Source organism: Pongo abelii, chromosome 2 (genome assembly GCF_028885655.2).
Source record: "Pongo abelii isolate AG06213 chromosome 2, NHGRI_mPonAbe1-v2.0_pri, whole genome shotgun sequence".
Taxonomy (NCBI): Eukaryota; Metazoa; Chordata; class Mammalia; order Primates; family Hominidae; genus Pongo; species Pongo abelii.
This window is the reverse complement of record NC_085928.1, coordinates 88,317,319-88,336,727: the sequence shown is the minus strand read 5'-3', so window position 1 is coordinate 88,336,727 and position 19,409 is coordinate 88,317,319. Positions and strand designations below refer to the sequence as shown.

General features: G+C 42.9%; 1 protein-coding gene and 1 long non-coding RNA gene across 33 annotated transcripts in view; both read right to left on the bottom strand.

The window, feature by feature from the left end:
* LOC134761010 (uncharacterized) overlaps positions 1-11,995 on the bottom strand; it is a 61,845-nt gene extending 49,850 nt beyond the window's left edge. The window contains exon 1 of the long non-coding RNA XR_010139191.1: positions 9,048-11,995. This is a non-coding gene — a long non-coding RNA (uncharacterized LOC134761010). The remainder of the gene's footprint in view (positions 1-9,047) is intronic.
* The window catches only part of MAGI1 (membrane associated guanylate kinase, WW and PDZ domain containing 1), a 678,789-nt gene that overhangs the window by 637,768 nt on the left and 21,612 nt on the right, over positions 1-19,409 (bottom strand).

The window sequence follows — 19,409 nt, the reverse complement described above, 5'->3', positions numbered from 1 at the left end:
AAAAAAAAAACAAAAAAAAAACAGTAGTTGTGGTGGATTCCGTTATTTTTTTTGGCAAATATTCTCTCCCTCCTCCTCCCCCAGCCTCCATGGGAAGACTATACTTCCCTGACTTGCTTTGGGTATGTGCTGAAATGACAGTGTGTCATGTCAGTCCCAGGACCAGGCTGCAGAATGAGACACATACAGCAGAGTTTCCCAGTCAACTTGTAGACCCCTGAGTGTGAGAATACTTCATGCTGAATGCCACACAGTTTAGGGTAGTTTGTTACATAGCTTTTTCGTGCCAAGAAATGAGTGATACAGCAAGCTTTCAATAAACATTTGCTGAAGTAACAAATGAAAGACTCAACTTGTTAGCACTTGCAAAAACCCATTAATTGTGACAATTCTGCAACAAATCAAGTATTAAGCCTAGTTTTTACTCTAGAATATACTCCTTTAATAAAAACTACATATTTAGAGATTAAGATTTAAGAGACCAAGACTAATCTGTTAGGCCTTCCTTATTTGCCTAGAGCCAAAAGATAACGATCACTTATCCCATTTGTAGATTATACTCTGAAACCATTTGATGGTTTTGTTTTGTTTTGTTTTTCACCCTTTGGTTTCCTAAAATGCTGGTGAAAGCTTCAAGCCCATAAGATGCCAATTTTTACAGGGTACTATTCCTTTCATCTAATGCAAAAAGCCTTGAAGCTCATAAAAATGAGGCTATAAACTTTTAAGGCACATAGCTTGTAGGGTTAGTGTTGATGTATTTCCATTACTTGAAATATTTAATGGAAGTAGTTTTACAGTTCACTTACATATTGTGTTTACAGTTATTTCATTTCTTAACAGAGAATAGAATCACATCTAAGTGGGGATAAAATCGCATTACATTTTATAAGTACCTTTTCATTCTGACCCTTTATCACTCAAGGTAAGGGCTATAAAAGAATCCCTTTTTAAAAAAAAATTTAAGTTCCGGGGTACATGTGCAGGATGTGCAGGTTTGTTAGGTAGGTAAACATGTGCCATGGTGGTTTGCTGCACCTATCAGCCATCCCTTAGGTATTAAGCCCAGCATGCATTAGCTATTTTTCCTGATGCTCTCCTCCCCACAACCCCGCACTCCCACACTCCCTGACAGGCACCAGTGTGTGTTGAAAAGAAGCCCTTTTTCAATGAAATTATAATTTAGGGGGATAAGGAGAGGAGAGACAGACAGAAATGAGAAAGAATCAATAAAATCTGAGAGCAATATGCTTCCTCATCTATGATACTGATATGCTTACTTTCAATGTGCCAAGCATATGCAATATCAAAATTTCACATGTATAGATGATTATGACCTACCAATATCTTTCTTTACCCCTCAAGTGTGAGGGGAAAAAAATGGGAAAAGCACCTAACAGAGTCTTCAGGGCTTATGGCAAATATATGGTGAAATATTCTGTGAATAAAACAAGTCTATTTTAACGTATACTTCCAGACCACCTTGGGAAGTTTATCGTTTTCTTCGTCTCAAATCACTTTCTACACATGGTATTAATGTTGGTTTATTCCTTTCTTTATTATCTGATTGCTAAGTTCCCTTTTAAGCCACAACAGGACACACCAATGCTCCAAAATCGTTTTGCCATCAAGAACTAATTGCATCATGTTTTGCAAATACAGCCCAGTTTGAGAAGTCTGTGTTCCCCAACTGTGCTTACGAACTAATAAGTAACCTATCTGCCCCCGAGAGAGCCAGTGTAACCACACAGAGTTAATCTTACTCCACCTAAAGGTAAAGAAACTTGACATTTTAGTTAAACTAGGTAACCATATCTTGAGAAAATGTACTCTTGTTAATCAGGTCTTGTTCCCCCCCGCCCCCCGCCTTTTTTTTTTTTTGAGACGGAGTTTCGCTCTGTCCCCCAGGCTGGAGTGCAGTGGCGCGATCTCGACTCACTGCAAGCTCCGCCTCCCGGGTCCACGCCATTCTCCTGCCTCAGCCTCCCGAGCAGCTGGGACTACAGGCGCCTGCTACCATGCCCGGCTAATTTTTTTTTTGTATTTTTAGTAGAGACAGGGTTTCACTGTGTTAGCCAGAACGGTCTCGATCTCCTGACCTCGTGATCTCCCCGCCTCGGCCTCCCAAAGTGCCGGGATTACAGGCGTGAGCCACCGCGCCCGGCCCTTGTTCCCTTTTAATGATAAAACAGCTTGAAATTCCTTCCCCAGATGCCTTTTAAGGCCTCCAAATGGGCTCAAGAAACCAGGCTGGGAGCTGATGTTCTGTTTTAATCCCTATTTCTCCATCTCTTTCTTCCTACCCCAATTAAATTTTCTTATTGAAATAAATGCAGGGTTTTAAAAAAAAATTTTTAAAAACCTAATATGACTAAGGCAAAAATAACCCCAACACACATACTATGATGCTTCTACCTTGATTACTTACCAAGGGTAAATAATGGCACAAGATGGGCCTTGTGGGAAATAACAGCTAAAACCGTCCAAAGGCACCAGACATGATGAAAGGTATTCCACACTGGAGTATTTCAATCAGGAAGCAGGTGGGCAGAGAGCTCTGCTCAGCCCCCATGGTGGGGTAGGACTCAGCATAAGGGGCGTGGCCCAACATGGGCAGTTAATGGGTGTTTACTTCCTGTCCATGACAGGGCAACATCCTGCATCATGGGCTAAACCTTTCAATATCAGGCTTTTACAGAAGGGCAGCAATTATTATCCTCTCAGCCCACCAATTTTAATGAAAACCCACAGCAGACCAGGCCCTGTCTAAAGTGCTTCACGGCCATTATTTCATTTAGTCATCCCAATGACCCAGTGAACAATCAGGAAATTGAGGCTCCAAAAGTTGCAGTCGGCATGTATTAAGATATTATGAAGATGCCTTGTCCTGGTGCTGGAGATACATAGCAAAATGGAAAAGATGAAATTATTCTCTTCAAGGGACTTGCTATCAAATAGGGGAGACAGAAAGGTCTTTAGAAAATAATAGAATGTAGTTAGAAGAAACAAATTCAGGGTGCCCAGAGAAGGCCCCTAAGTATTTGGGGGTGGAGGATCTCAACGCCATGGTATTTGAGCTCAGTCTTGAACAAGTAGGAATTGGTTTGATTAGGATGGAATACGTGAAGAGGGATGAAGACCTTCCAGGAGTAAAGAACTCACCTCAGTGAGGTTTTCGAAAAGAAAATTTTAAAATAAACTTTGAATATTCAAAAAAGATACATAATATCTAAAAATTATTATGATTATGCTAGATCCAAACCACTAAAACCTCCAACAACTTATCCACAGACCAAAGTTCAGATATGCCAAGATTTATAAAATGATTGCAATGTCATGCTAGAAAGAAAAGAGTATCAGCCTCACAGGACTCAATGAAAATCTAAAATGTAAACACTTGACAGACAAGATCCCTCTGAATCCTCACAACTGGAGGAGGCAGGTCCTATAATTATCCCTGTTTTATACAGGGGGAAACTGAGGCTCAGAGAGGTTACATAACATGGCTTAAAATCACATGACAATTAAGTAGACCCCAACCCTATATAATGCAGAAACTTACATGTCCGTGGCCTTAACAGTTGCTCCTACCTGCCCTTCCAATTTTGCTTCCTGTCCAGTTCATAACAATGCGTCTACCTAACAAAAAACAAGCAGTCTGAAGAACAATGGAAAATTTTGGACATCTGTGCCAATTTTAATTAAATAATTGCTTGTCCACAGGCCAAGCTGTTAAAGCCTTCAGAAAAACACGGAAGCTGAAAGCTCTCACGTATATTAAACAAAAGTGATGCTATATGATCACTAGCAAGGTCCAAACCTTCCCCTTGCCTCAGTACTTGTTCCCAAAGCAAGCTCAGGTTTGATCAACCACTTCCCGCCTCAAGTCTTATAAGCCCCATTGTGCTCAGACCTTCTGAAGCCACTTGACAGGTTTCCTGCCTCAATTTCATAGATTGAGTCTCATAAACAAAAACAAATGCCCAGCACAAAAATCTCTTGGCAATAAAGGGGCTTGCATTAGTTCTCCTCAGATAAGGATTAACTTTAATATCTAGCTTAGAAATAAGGCATTTTAAATTCGCATTTTCAGAAACAATGGGCAAATTTGTAGAAAAGAAAAAAATAAGTCTGGATGGGGAGGGGAGATCTCACTGCATTAAATGTTTCTATAATAAATAATTCCCTGAGGTACCAATTTTAATCACTTGACATTTTGTTTCCTTTTAATGCAAATATACAGAACACAATACTACCATTTCCAATTTTATTTGTAAGGATCTAGCTCTTAGGTAGGAATTAGGGACATTTGATGGGGTGGGGGGTGGTGGTGAAGATCTCTGTCTTTTCTGAAATGACTTGATGCTGCTTAAAACTCACCTGTCCCACATAGACTATTTTTCTTTTCTTTTTTTGTTTTTTGGAGACAGACTCTCACTCTGTTCCCAGGCTGGAGTACAGTGGCGCGATCTCGACTCACCGTAGCCTCCACCTCCCAGGTGGAGGGATTCTCCTGCCTCAGCCTCCCAAGTAGCTAGGATCACAGGCACCTGCCACCACACCCAGCTAATTTTTTGTATTTTTGGTAGAGACAGGGTTTCTCCATGTTGGTCAGGCTGGTCTCACACTCCTGACCTCAGGTGATCTGCCCACCTCAGCCTCCCAAAGTGCTGGGATTACAGGCATGAGCCACTGCACCTGGCCTATTTTTGAAAAATGGCACTTCAAAGGTGGCCTTCCTGGTATTTTCAGGTGCAACAAGCATAGTAAGGTCCATTTGTCCAGACAGGTAAATTGCACCTAATGATTGACACTAACAGGAGAATTATTAATAGTACAGAGCTGGAATTAACAACAACCACTACATACACACACATATACACAGTCCCAGGCAGTATCAGATCTATATTCATATATTTAGGCAAAACTTCCCTTTGAACTGCTTTGATCCATCTGCCCTGAGCATATGAAAGAAGAAGAGATAACTTTGATACCTGTAAGACTGTGAAGATGAACAGGGCATTGGTGCAAAACTACAAAGACCTTTCCCCTTGAACAGCAGGGTCACAGGGGCAGCCATAAACCGTAATACAAACTCTTCCCTCCTTCCCTCTCCTTCTCACCAGCCATTCGCCACCACCTTCCCATGTGGAGACAAGGACACACCACAGCAACTGCAATTCAGCCACAGAGTAATGGAGACGGGAGATTTGGCTTGTTGATTCAAGGTTAAAGAGGAGAGGCAGTTTCCTTGTTTAACTTGTTGATTCAAGTTAAAGAGGTGGCTCACGCCTGTAATCCCAACACTTTGGGAGGCCGAGGTGGGTGGATCACGAGGTTAGGAGTTCGAGACCAGCCTGGCCCAACATGGTGAAACCTCGTCTCACTCTGTTGCCCAGACTGGAATGCAATGGTGCGATCTCGGCTCACTGCAACCTCCACCTCCCAGGTTCAAGCTATTCTCCTGCCTCAGCCTCCTGAGTAGCTGGGATTACAGGCACACACCACCACGCCCAGTTAATTTTTGTATTTTTAGTATTTTGTATTTTAGAGATGGGGTTTCACATGTTAGCCAGGCTGCTCTCGAACTCCTGACCTCAAGTGATCCACTCACCTCGGCCTCCTAAAGTGCTGGGATTAGAGGCGTGAGCCACCGCACCTGGCCAGCTTGAACTGTTTTTAAAGGTAACTTGGTAACTGTGTAGAGCAAATTCTCACTTTTTTGTTTGTTTGGTTTTTGGTTAGTCAAGTAAAGTAGTGAGAGTAGAGAAAGAACAAAGAAATCTGTAAGCAGTAGTGATCAACCAGTTGTAAACACCACTGCACTCAGACAAGCTGTTTGTTTATAATAATAGTAACAAGAGAAGGGGGGGACATCACAATAATCTACTCCCACCCCCTTTGTAAACTAACAATGCTACTTCCTTTATACCTGTGAGACTATCTAAAACAATTCAGAAGCTGACGCTCCTGTTCGCCAAAACAGATGTGGGGGAAAAAATCCTGCTCGGATTTTATTAGAAGGTAAGGACTTTCCTCATTCTCTCTCTCTGGTTACCAATGCTCCAAAATAAGCCACCTCAACTTTGTGGCATAAAACAACCCTTTCATTATGCGCACGGTTCTATGGTTCAGGAAGTCAGACAGAAATGGGGACAGTTTGACTCCACAGTGTCTGGGGCTTCAGTTGGAGGTGACTTGATGGCTAAAGGCTGGAGTATCTGGAGGCATCTTCACTCACATGTCTAGAGGTTGACACTGGCTGTTGGCCGAAACACCTACACGTGGCCTCTCTGCGTGGTCTCTCTGTGTGGGCTTAGTTTGGGCTTCCTCACAGCATGGTGGCTGGGATCCAGGAACAAGCATCCCAAGATAGCAAGGCAGAAGCACATGGCATTTTTACGGTCCTGCCTCAAGAGTCACATGGTGTGACTTTCTGTCATACTCTGTTGGTCCAGATAATCACAAAGGTCTGTCCAGGTTTAAAAGGATGGTATATAGACATCACCTTCCCCGCTCCCACGGAAGGACCGTCAAGTTCACATTGTATCTGGCATGGGAGCTATTTTTTGTCACCATCTTTGGGAAAAAAAATGCAATCTGCCATTGCAGACAAACCACTGATAGATGAAATCCCATGAAGAAGGTAAGTCCAAAAATTCTGAGTCTCAGGCATCTTCGACTATCGCAGATTTAAAGCAAACACTTTGATAGGCAAAAGATCACAGGAGAGAGCTAGAAGAATGGGGTTTTAGCCACAGAAGCCCACCAAGGTGCCTTTGAAGCCATGATTACAAACACTACTCCTGGCAACAATTAGAAGGGTCCTCAACATATATTATTGTATATACCTTTGCTGTTTTATTGCAGCTTGGTTCCTTCTGTATCCCATTGACATCTGATTTAATGTACAAGAGTATTAAAACATCTGCTGAATTGTAATTCCAAAGTTCAGATGACATCAAGATAAAATCTATGAAACTATGAATTTGCCATGTTAAATCGCTTTTTTATTTTTAATGGAACACAGAGGGCAGCTGTTTTTAAAGCAGTCCCATATGCAAAGCTGTGGGTTAGGTTTAACTCAGAACCAATGTGACCTACAGATCTTTGAATGTGTTGCAAGGGAGACCACAGTCTTCAATAATGCTGCATCTCCCAGCAGGCTGCTTTTGGGCCAAGCAGGAGATGGGGAGGCAGAGATCATCTGCAATGAGTGGCCCATATCTTGATTTTCTTTTGTCCCAACCTAAAAATGATACTCCAGGCTCTTCCTCTGTTTTAAGGACAGAATAGGCCCACCTTCCAGACTTCTGGTTACATCACTAAGCAGGAACACCATCCCCATCAGGATAATATACTCATTTTATAAGTAACAGCCTCATCCTCAGCTGTTCAAAATCAATATTCACAGCCTCTTCGCCTCTCCTCACCCACTAAGAAAATCTTTAGCACTTCCCACTCAGCACTAACCCCATTCCTAAATCTCCCACGCCTTCCCCTTGTATCTTACTATACATATTGAGGCCATCGGTGTGTGTGAGTGGAAGGGGGGAAATCAAAGGAAGAGAAGAAAATAGCTGAAGGACAAAGACAAGGAGAGAAGATGACACAAAGAGGAATGGCAGCATCATGCCAGGGAGAGATTTGTTAGAGGACAAGAAACATACCACAAAGAGATCTTCCATGCATCCCCCATGGATCTACCAGGAATCTAGAGATGGAATGATGACAAATAAACAGAGAGGGAAAGGGCACTTAGGAAGGGCTGCAAAAGGGAATCACCTGACTTCCTATAAGATTGCAATCACTTCTAGGGTTGGTTCCTGGACTGGATTTCTTTGAATGACACACTGGGCCAAGGGTCAGTCACTTCAAAACTCTGGATTTACTTGGGTTATGATGAGCTGATAAAAAATTACATTTAGAGAGATAAGTAATTTGTTAAGTGACAACTCAATTATTCCCATCACTGAAATTTGTGACTTTACCACTACCAGACACAGCCAGGTAAACAGAAATCTATCACATTCATTTAGCCCTTATCGTCTATTGCTCATGAGGATTTAGCTGTTCACCAGATAGGAACCAGCAACCAGTATGGAAGCATTTGTGTGGCTGGCTGCTATATGAATAATGTCAGCAAATGTGAATTAACTCATGAGAGGCTGAAAAACTATTACTGCCAGTATTGGATAGGACAGAAAATGAAATCCCACCTTCTAAAGACAGAAAGTTGCCCAGCATTTTATTTGGAATGTTAAAGTCTTAAAAGCTTCTCATAAAGTTAAACAAGTAACTTTTCCCTCATGACACATATATACACACATATAGGTATATATGTATACGTGTCTATGTGTAGCTATATATGTATATATTTGTGTATGTGTATGCACATGTGTCTATACAAATACATATGAGTAAGACAAACTAGAATGGTTTATTTTCAGCATATGTCAAACCCTAGGCAATGCTGAAGTAAAGCTTTTTCATCTGTTTAGACTCTGACCATCCTATGGTACCAGAACTTTAAGGAGGTTTCTAATGATGTCACATATAATACTGTTGTTTAAAGAAAGTATGACATAAAAACATCTGAACACACAGACACATAAATAAAATAGGGGAATGGGATTATGAGTTTTAAAATTTTGTTTCAGTTTTTTCTTGGCTTAGCGGTCCTCTCTTTGAAGAACATGGTTTTGTTTTGTTTTGTTTATTAGAGATGGAGTCTCACTCTGTCACCCAGGCTGGAATGTAGTAGCTCAATCATAGCTCACTGCAACCTCAAATTCCTAGGCTCAAGTGATGTTCCCACCTCAGCCTCCCAAGTAGCTAGAACTACAGGTGCATGCCACCATGCCCAGCTATTTATTTATGTAGAAACAGAGTCCCACTTCGTGGCCTAGGCTGGTCTCATACTCCTGGCTTCAAGCAATTCTTCCACCTCAACCTCCCAAAGTGCTGAGATTACAGGCGTGAGCCACCACGCCTGGCCTGAAGATCACGTATGTCCCGTAAAGTCTATTAAGCTTGACTACACTCACGGTGCACTGCAGATGCTGGGTCCCATGGTGCTCAAGAGGGAAGGAGTCCCTGGCCCTGCCTTGGTAGAACTTTATCAGTTCTATCTCATTGTCTCTTTTAAGCCCCATGTCACCACGGCGATCCTATCTTCCCAATGACACACTGTCTCTTTTCCTATATCATTAACAGGTAAGAATCAAGTTGTAAACAGAAGAATTAGGAAGCCAAAAAGCAGGAAAGCTGAGCAACACACTCAAAATCTAATCGGTGCCTGAGAAATCAGGAATTGACTCTAAACCCTTGCACACAGCATGTCACCAACACAGTCCAACTCTAGTGAGGAGGAGGAGACAGAGGAAGAGGAAACTCAAGAGCATAAATGTGCGGGATAAGGGAAATGGTGCAAGGCTGAAGAGAAATTCCTTAACTGCATCCTAAGCAGCTGTTGTCAGTAGGTCTGTTGCTGGTGCTTCAGAGGAAACATTTCAGGACCATTTATCGAGGGAACTGGTAGTAGTAATATGGATGGGCTTGACTCAAACAAGAAAATATACTGCAGACAAAAAGGAACATAGCTCATAAGTGAGATGAGCCCTAGTATAGCAATAACCATTTCAGCGTATTTGCTGTACTTTCCTTAGGGCAGAAGAGAAGGAAAGATACTAAATTGGAGGAGGGGTGAATGTGTGCCCCACACACTAGTCCTCTGGAGCTTATCTGGCTCCACAGATTTTTTTTTTTTTTTGGACACAGAGTCTCACTCTGTCACCCTGACTGGAGTACAGTGGCCTGATCTCGGCTTACTGCAACCTCCACCTCCCAGGTTCAAGTGATTCTCCTACTTCTGCCTCCCAAGTAGCTGGGACTACAGGCATGTGCCACCATGCCCAGCTAATTTTTGTATTTTTAGTAGAGATGGGGTTCCACCATGTTGGCCAGGCTAGTCTTGAAATCCTGACTCTAGGTGATCAGCCTGCCTCAGCCTCCCAAAGTGCTGGGATCATAGGTGTGAGCCACCGTGCCCAGCCTGGCTCCATAGATTCTTACTATTTAGTATAGTTCACAAGACCAGCATCAGCATCACGTGGGAGTTTGTTAGAGATGCCCAACCTGGGCCTACTGAATAAAGACCTGCATCCCCAGATAATTCACAAGCACAGTCAACCTATGGATTTACAATGCTGGGCCCTACACCATCTGGTGAACCTAGAGATTTCAGTCTTTTCCTCATCTCCTCCTCCATTTAGTCTCTAAAACATGAGCACCCACCACGTGTAGGCACTATACCCGGCAGGCACAGTGATGCCCTTGACCCTACATGCAGCTCAGAGCTGGGCATTCTGGGGAACAGACACAACCCATACAATCACAAACACACATAAAAATACAACTGAGTGGCGAGTGCTGCAAAAGGGAAACACATGGTCTTATGAGAGCATAAAACAAGATGAGATTCTGTCAGGCCAGGCTCCCTGGAGAAAATGATGTTAGAATTGAAATCTGCAGGATGACTAGATATTAAGTAGGATGAGTATGGGGGGCAGGGAACAGTGTCCAGGCAAAGAGGAAAGGCTTATGCAAAGACCCTATGGCATACCACATTACAGGAACTACAAGAGAACACCACATGTACAATGAAGCTGGCCAGGGAGGCAGGGGCCAGACTATGCTGGCTCTTGTAGCTCTAAATACTTTGATCCTAAGAACAGAGAGAAGCCCCGAGAGGCTTTAAGCAGGGTATGCCAGGTTAGAGAAAAGAAAGTGTAGGCAGATCCCAGGAATTTTACTGAGGAAGCAGGACTCAGACCCCAGCTATCCCCATTTGTATAAAAGTTTATCTTCCCTTCCCTTCTAACCCAGGGCCGTACCATGGGTAAGCTGGCCTGCCTGCCTGCCACCAACCCCACAAGACAAACTGAGCCCCTTTCCTACCAAAGAAATAAGCAAGAAGTGCCCCAATGCTAAAGCAAAAGAAAAACACACACACAGATGAATATGCCTGGTTGCTGCCCCAGGACATTGGAGGGAGTGATGCATAGTACTTCAGACTCTCAAAAGTAAAGAATATCCGGCCAGGTGCAGTGGCTCACGCCTATAATCCCAGCACTTTGGGAGGCAGGCGGATCACCTGAGGTCAAGAGCTCAAGATAAGCCTTGCCAATACGGAGAAACCCCGTCTCCACTAAAAATACAAAAATTAGCCAGGTGTGGTGGCGGGCACTTGTAATCCCAGCTACCCGGGAGGCTGAGGCAGGAGAATCACTTGAACCCCAGAGACCAAGGTTGCAGTGAGCCAAGATCGTGCCACTGCACTCCAGCCTGGGCGACAAGAGTAAAACTCCGCCTCAAAATAAAAAAAGTAAGGAATATCTGAATTCAAGACCTGGTTCTACCACTGACTACCTAGACAAGGTAAACTTTCCAAGGCTCCACCTATTAAGAATGCCTAACAATACCTACATAATAATGCTACTGAGAGAATTAAACAGTAGTGTCTACAAAGCTCTAAGCATGAAACTTAACACATAGTAGGTGTTCAATAAAAAATGTATATCTTTACACTGCACTGTGGTTCTCAACCTGCCCTCATGAGCACATTAACTCTTCAAGCTAAAAGAATCATTGTTGGCTGGGTGTGGTGGCTCACATCCATAATCCCAGCACTTTGGGAGGCGGAGATAGGTGAGGTAGGTGGATTGCTTGAGGTCAGGAGTTCCAGACCAGCCTGGTTAACATGGTGAAACCCTGTCTCTACTAAAATTACAAAAATTAGACGGGTATGCTGGTGGGTGCCTGTAATCCCAGCTACTCAGCAGGCTGAGGTAGGAGAATCGCTTGAACCCAGGAGGTGGAAGTTGCAGTGAGCTGAGATTGTCCCAGTGTACTCCAGCCTGGGTGACAAAGCGATACTCTGTCTCAAAAAAAAAAAAAAAAAAAAGAATCATTGTTTATTTTTAAAAACAATAATGATTGACATATAGAAAATGCTTAGCCACAACATTAAGCAATGCTAAGCATCACATGTATTAGTAAGTCATCACAATAACGCTATGAAATGGGTGCTGCTATTAACTCCATTTTACAACAAAAAGTATACAGAAAGTAAGGAGCCTGCTCAGGTACTGAGTGTGAGTCTCTGTTCTGTGGTGCCTTGGCCACTCCTCAGGGCTCCCAATATGCATATCCCTAGGCAATAACTTGGGCAATTCACAAAGTGCTTTCCCCCTTATTCTAGGTCTCCTTGAACCACGGAACTCTTAGCATGATATTCACTGATGCCCAGCAAGCCTGCTTCACTCAAGTAAAAGGCTGAATGAAGGAAGCTGCCTCTTGAAAGAATCTGATCCTCTGACCAGGGTGCAGGCCGGCAGATGATAAGAGGCTGAAAACAAGCACACTGCTAGGCGTTCCTCACTTACACCATTATAACGAAAAGAAGCTTTCTCTGGCTATGTGGGACTCTGATGTCATTAGTAGGACAGCTCTCTGAAAATCCCAAACACCCAAATTTTGATAAAATCTAACTTTGTTTTCAGAATTTCCAGTTTGTGGTATTTGGAGAAGTCCCATAACCCCTACATGAACTGAACTGTGTTTATTTTCAAATTTTCTGCACACCACTCACTACCAACTTGGTGTTTACAAAGCACCTTTGCCCTCAGGATTTCCAGGCAGTGATAAAAGCATAGAGCAAATATTTTATGGCTGGTCTCATCCTAGTGCCGTAGGGGGTACACAGAATGCCAGCCAGCTGTAAGCAAAGGGGCAGGACTTGAAAGCTTTCTCAGAGGAAGCCAAGTGTTACCTGTGGTATTTAAATGGAAAGAGGCCTGTTGAGTCAAGTGCCTTCCCAGGGAACTGGAGGGACACCAATTTGCCCAAAGTCATCCCTGGCGGGGGAACATAATAGAGGGCTAGAGTTCAGACTTTTCTTCCAGCTGATGATTCATTTAGGACAAAAGAATTTACCTTTCCTTTCAACTCTCTGTGACAAAAGGTTGGAGATACCAGAGGAAGCCAATTCAGCTAACTTCAAGGGTGTCCCCACATGGCAGCACACATAAATGCGCCAAAGGGAAAATGAAAGGGAACGGCTTAAGTATTCTTTTCTCGGCAACAAACGTTGCAACAGTCCTAGGGCGACGAAAAGATAGGTTTGAGAACTAGTCAAACATGAGCTCAAATCCAAGCACACCCACTTTCCAGATGTGTGTTCTTGGTCATGTTACTGAAGAAGGTGGTACTTATTAAGCCAATTACACACACACAAACATACACCCCTATGTCACATGCCCACATGCAGTGAACGCTATGCTGTACTATGCCACCCGCCTCCAGGATCCCCCTCCAAGACTTGTATTGGCTGCAGAGAGTCACCTTCCCTGAGGTCACATAGCCTTCCCAGAACAGCCGCCTCCAATCCTGGTTGACTTGAGGGTATACAAGCCTCGCCCTGTCATCCCAACACAGGACAATACTGAAGAACCATCTCAATGTCAGAGCTTCCTGCAGGTCGGCTGGGCCTTGGTTGAGACAACCTCTTAGCCTAACTTCTCCTCCAGCCCAATTCCTTCAACAGGAGTTGATCCCAAAAGCATTCCCTAACCAATGTCCTATATGGTAATCATCTCTGAGTTTGCTTTCCAGGAAGCCAGACAATATGGTGAACAAAAAAAAAAACTGGAATGAGAGATAGTGAAGTACGGCCAGGTAATAGTATTAAGTTATTTGGATTGTCCTTTCTTCAAGGTCAAGTAAAATGCAAATCTGGGGGAAAAAAATGAGTTAACTTTTTTAAAGGGCAATAGGATACCCAACAGATGTCCAATATTTCCTTTTTCCTTAGCTGTAACTCCCCCTACATCACACAACCTTGCCTATATCAGATTTGCTTTTGCTTGTTTTAGTTAGGATGGGCAACAAAATGGTATTTCAAAGTTACATCCTTCAAATTCAAAAGAATGACAGCCACGGAAACATTCTATACTCAGTTAACCCAAAACACCAAACTTCCAGATGCATACAGGCTTTAATCTGTCAAACTTTTAAGTAAACTTTTCTTGGACAAGTTATCAAGTAACATCTTAGAAATTATTTTTTTAGCAGAGGGCAAATAAAAAGGAATTACACCATGATCCACTCAACTTGAATAATACAAACTATACTTTATGCAGTAAACATTCATTCCAAGTTTTTCCTATAAATATAAATATGAGAAGAGGTAGTATTAAAAGTTCCATATCACCAGTCTTACCTTGAAACACAAAAAAATATTAAGACTCAGTAATAACTAGCTAATTTCAGAAAAGCAGAGGTGGAAATAGATGAGAGATAAAAAGAGACAACCATTTGGGAGGCTGAGGCGAGTGGATCACTTGAGACCAGGAGTTTGAGACCAGCCTGGCCAACATGGCGAAACTCCGTCTCTACTAAAAATACAAAAATTAGCTGGGTATGGTGGTACCCATCTGTAGTCCCAGCTACTTGGGAGGCTGAGGCAGGAGAACAGCTTGAACCTGGGAGGCAGAGGCTGCAGTAAGCCAAGATCGTGCTACTGCACTCCAGCCTGGGCAATAGGGTGAGACTCCATCTCAAAAAAAAAAAGAATAAATAAGGGACAGATGTGAAATCATCTAGCACAGTGCCTGGCACATCATCTAGCACAGTGCCTGGCCCCTGTAATGTCCGGTAAATCTGAATCACTGCTATTTTTTAACTGCAGCTCTTTCCCACCCATCCCCATTTCCTCTAGGGTTTTACTGGGAAGCAAAGAAAAGAGGAACCTAGCCAACTCTGAAGCCCACTCTAGGTCAACAGTTTGCATGTAGCTCATTTAATAATTTTAACTCCTATTGTGTCTAAATTTATGTTTGAGGAACCCAGGGGTGGGGAGGGTCACAGTTTTAAATTTTTTAAAAAGGTGTGTTGTTTTCCCAAAGAAGAACTTCAATTCTGGCTGGGCACGGTGGCTCACGCCTGTAATCCCAGCACTTTGGGAGGCGGGTGGATCACCTGAGGTCAGGAGTTTGAGACCAGCCTGACCAACACGGAAAAACCCCATCTCTACGAAATATACAAAATTAGCCGGGCATGGTGGTACATGCCTGTAGTCCCAGCTACTCAGGAGGCTGAGGCAGGAGAATCACTTTTACCCAGGTGGCAGAGGTTGCAGTGAGCAAAGATTGCGCCACTGCATTCCAGCCTGGGCAATAAAGTGAAACTCCGTCTCAAAAAAAAAAAAAAAAAAAGAACTTCAATCCAACTACTTTGGAGACAAATTAAAGAAAAAGATAGAGGCCAGATGCGGTGGCTCAAGCCTGTAATCCCAGTAATCCCAGCACTTTGGGAGGCCAAGGTGGGCAGATCACGAGATCAGGAGATCGAGACCATCCTGGCTAACACGGTGAAACCCCGTCTCTACTAAAAATACAAAAAATTAGCTGGTCGTGGTGGTGGGCACCTGTAGTCCCAGCTACTCGGGAGACTGAAGCAGGAGAATGGCTTGAACCCAGGAGGTGGGGCTTGCAGTGAGCTGAGATCGCACCACTGCACTCCAGCCAGGGCAACAGAGCAAGACTCTGTCTCAAAAAAAAAAAAAAAAAGAAAGAAAGAAATGCAAAAATCCCCACTAGGTATTTGAAAAAGCATGTTAGGGCCAATGCTACCCACTTTTCTCAGACAATGAAAAAATCCTCAATGATTTGACTGAAGACTTATTTAAGCAGAACGAAGGAGATACTCATACACCTGACGAAAAGAAAAAAGGTAACTTCTCCCCGATAATGACCATGCAATGGTGGCTCCACAGTGAACCGCTACATAATGTATCAGGGCCATCTTCCTCAATTTCCCTCATAAAAATAATACCTGCTTGCTGTAAACTACATCAACGAGTCACCTGTGTCACAGCCCGTTTTTCCCATTTCTCTTGCCCCAATTCCAATCCTCAGAGGAAGGTAGGGTAAACACATAATTCACCATCCAAAGCAGTTCACCAAACACTGAAAGAGGGTACTATTAATAATTACACCAGAACAACAGGTGTAAACCAGATATTTCCCAAACAAACCGAGACATAATGGTCACCCTTCTCAGAGGTAGCCACAGGTAACAGATCCTTGTTGTTCCAGATCTTTTTTTATTTTTAAGGCACACACAAGCATACCCAACCAGGTCAGCAGTAGCTGTGATATAAGAATGGGATCATCCTATAGCTGCTGTCTCTTACTTTTTTCATTTAATATATGATCATCTGTTTACACATCAGGACAGAGATCCACCTCACTTTTTTAACTGACTACAGAATAAGCCACTGTAGGGAGATACCATATAATTTTCAACCACCCACAACACATATAAGCCAACTTGAAATTTTTGTCTTTACAAGCAATGCTATATAGAGAACACAGCCCCACATATATCTTTTATGAGTTTGAGTATTTCCAGAGAATAGGTTTCTAGTGGTAGAAAGGCTAGGTCAAAATGTTACCATTTTTAATAGGTTCTTCTCAATACTCTCCAAAGAGGCCTTATCAAATCATTTCAAGACCAAGAGTTAATGAACACTTTTGAAATTCTGCCAGGCTGGTAAAGGACACATGCTATCTCATTCCGTCATTTTCTTATATGTTAACTTAAGACACTCTGGGTCCATGGTACACTTGGAATTTTCCTGCCTCCAGGCCTTTGCTCCCACTGTTCCCTCCACTTAGAATAACATTCCACCCCATCTCTATAAATATCCTACAGACAAATACTACCTCCCCTTTAAGGCCAGTTCTAACCCTAACTGACAACAAATCATCTCTACAAGATCTTTTCCTTCTGGGAATGCCCGCAGCACTGTTTAATCCTGCCCCACCACCATCCCCTCACCCAGCACCCTCTCCCACACAAGTCAGGGTGGCTCATGCCTGTAATCCCAGCACCTTGCGAGGCTGAGGCAGGAGGATTGCTTGATCCCAAGAGTTCAAGACCAGCCTAGACAATATAGTGAGACCGTGTCTCTACAAAAAAAAAAAAAAAAAAAATCTAAAAAATAAAAATAGAAATGCAAAGACATAATATACATGTACTAATTGATAAATTAAGACAGCTATGGTAAATCAAAATAAGCTTTGGATATGTAAAAGACCTGGATATAAAGCCCTAGCTCTGCTGAGCCCAGTAAAGCACCTTACGTCCTGCAGGCATCCATTTCCTCACTGATAACTGTGGACGCAGCCAACCCCCTTCCAGCCTGAACCTAAGAACCTGGTTTGTTTCCCAACTTTGCCTACCATTAACAGCAGTGAAAAAAAATATCTTAACTCCTCTGTGCCTCAATTTCCTCCTCTCAAAAATGGGAATTATTATAACACATTTCGTAGAGCTGATTGAGAAGTAAATGAGTTGATAAAAAGCACTTCCAGCAAAGGATGACATACAGTAAGGGGTACATATATGTTAGATATTCTATAGCTATTGCCTTAAAATAACAATTAGATGAGATTTTTTAAATATGCCAAAAAGTTTATAAGCAATAAATGTCTAGTAGCTTAATTTTTATACCATTTACACTGGAATAATCAATAGAAAGAAAAATTGACCAAACCAGGCAACTACCCTGACATAAAGTTTACTGGAAAATGTCTATATGCATTTTCTCTCTATCTGTACATCAATCATTCTAGAACACTAAAGACTCAGGGATCATTTAATTGCTCTATCATCATTTGTAGCTTCCTACAGAGTGGTGACTAAATTGAGACTTCAAGAAATCGAAAGGAAATAACATGAGGACATAAAGACAGTATACTTAGAATGTGTTTCTATCAAATATGCTCCACATAATTTGGTCCAACAAATTCAGCTCTATAAAATCTCAAAGGAGGTAGTGGTGCCAGGAAAGAAGATAAAAACCCAGAGTGTTAAACAGAAGTGTTTTGAGTCAATTACGAAGTCTATTCAGCGCCTCCACAAGCCTAGAATCAAGTGATCAGATTCAAAGGAGGAAAACTGACAAACTTAATATGGTAATAACGATCAGTTATTCAGTGTTGCCTTTGCTCTGTGTTCCATGCCGAGTTGACTGCATCATTTCATTGAATCCCTGTAGCAATCATATAAGACATGTGCTCTTATTACTGCTACTTCACAGAAGTAAAAACATGTACCCAAGGCCACATAGCAAGGAATCAGCAGGAGCAGATTTGAACCCAGACTACATGAAATTCAAATCCTGTGCACATAATTACTGAGCATACAGCCTCCAAGCCAGAAAGGTGGAAGGGTCGACTGGGGCCAAGCTGATGGCGGGACTGAAGAACAGTTGACCAATACACACACCCTTTGCAAAGAAGCGACGAGGACACGTTGCTGGCAAGGTTCTACTCTAGCAATATGTGCCCCAGCACCGGAGCTGGAGACTTTGGGTAAGTGGTGCTCCGGAGAGACCCAGGGAAAGTCAGGCAAAGCTGAGCAAGAAAGAAAAGCAGAATGGAGGAGGTCACGACATCAAGAAAATCTGACTCCACCTGCTTCCAAGGGGAGTGGGAAGATAAAAGTCAAATAGGAAAAGGTGGAAACAACCCAATCTCCATCAACAGATGAAGGGTGAGCAAAATGTGGTACATACACAATGGAATATTATTCAGACTTTAGAAGGAAGGAAATTCTGACACGCTGCAGCGTGGAAGAACCTTGAGGACATTATGCTAATTGAGATAAGCCAGTCGCAAAAGGGTAAACACTGTACGATTCCACTTATATGAGGTATCTGGAGTAGTCAAATTCACAAAGAAAGAAATTTAGAGGTCACCAGGGGCCAGGGGAAAGGGGAATGGGGAGTTGGTACTAGGTACAGTAGGAGAAGATGAAAAAGTTCTGGAGATGGATGGTGGTAATAATTGCATAATAACCTGAATATACTTAATGCCACTTAATTGTATAATTAAAATGGTTAATTTTATGTTATGTATATTTTACCACAATTTTGTTTAAGTCTCATAGAACCTTGCTACGTTCATGAAGTGCCAAGTTGCACTGCCGGGAACCCCAAGGAGAAAGTAGGAGTTAGTCAGTGCGGGAAGACGCAAGCACCTGTGTCTCGACACGCGCAGGGCGCGGCTGCAGATGGAGAAACGGGAAAGCTCCGCGCTGCAATGAGCCAGGCTCTCAGTGAAACCATCGCCAAGGCACCGACGTCTCTCTCCCAATGGAGGGTGCATGGAAGGGTGCCCGGCCTCAGCTTTTTTCAGACCAAACTCCAGGAGGTCACCTACCCTGAATTCACACAATGGTACATCACACCCTGAAGGGGATCCCGCCACCTGCCACTAGGCAACAATGCAGCCTCCTGGCGAACAACAAGCTAGAGGAAACCCACCGCTGTCACTTAATCT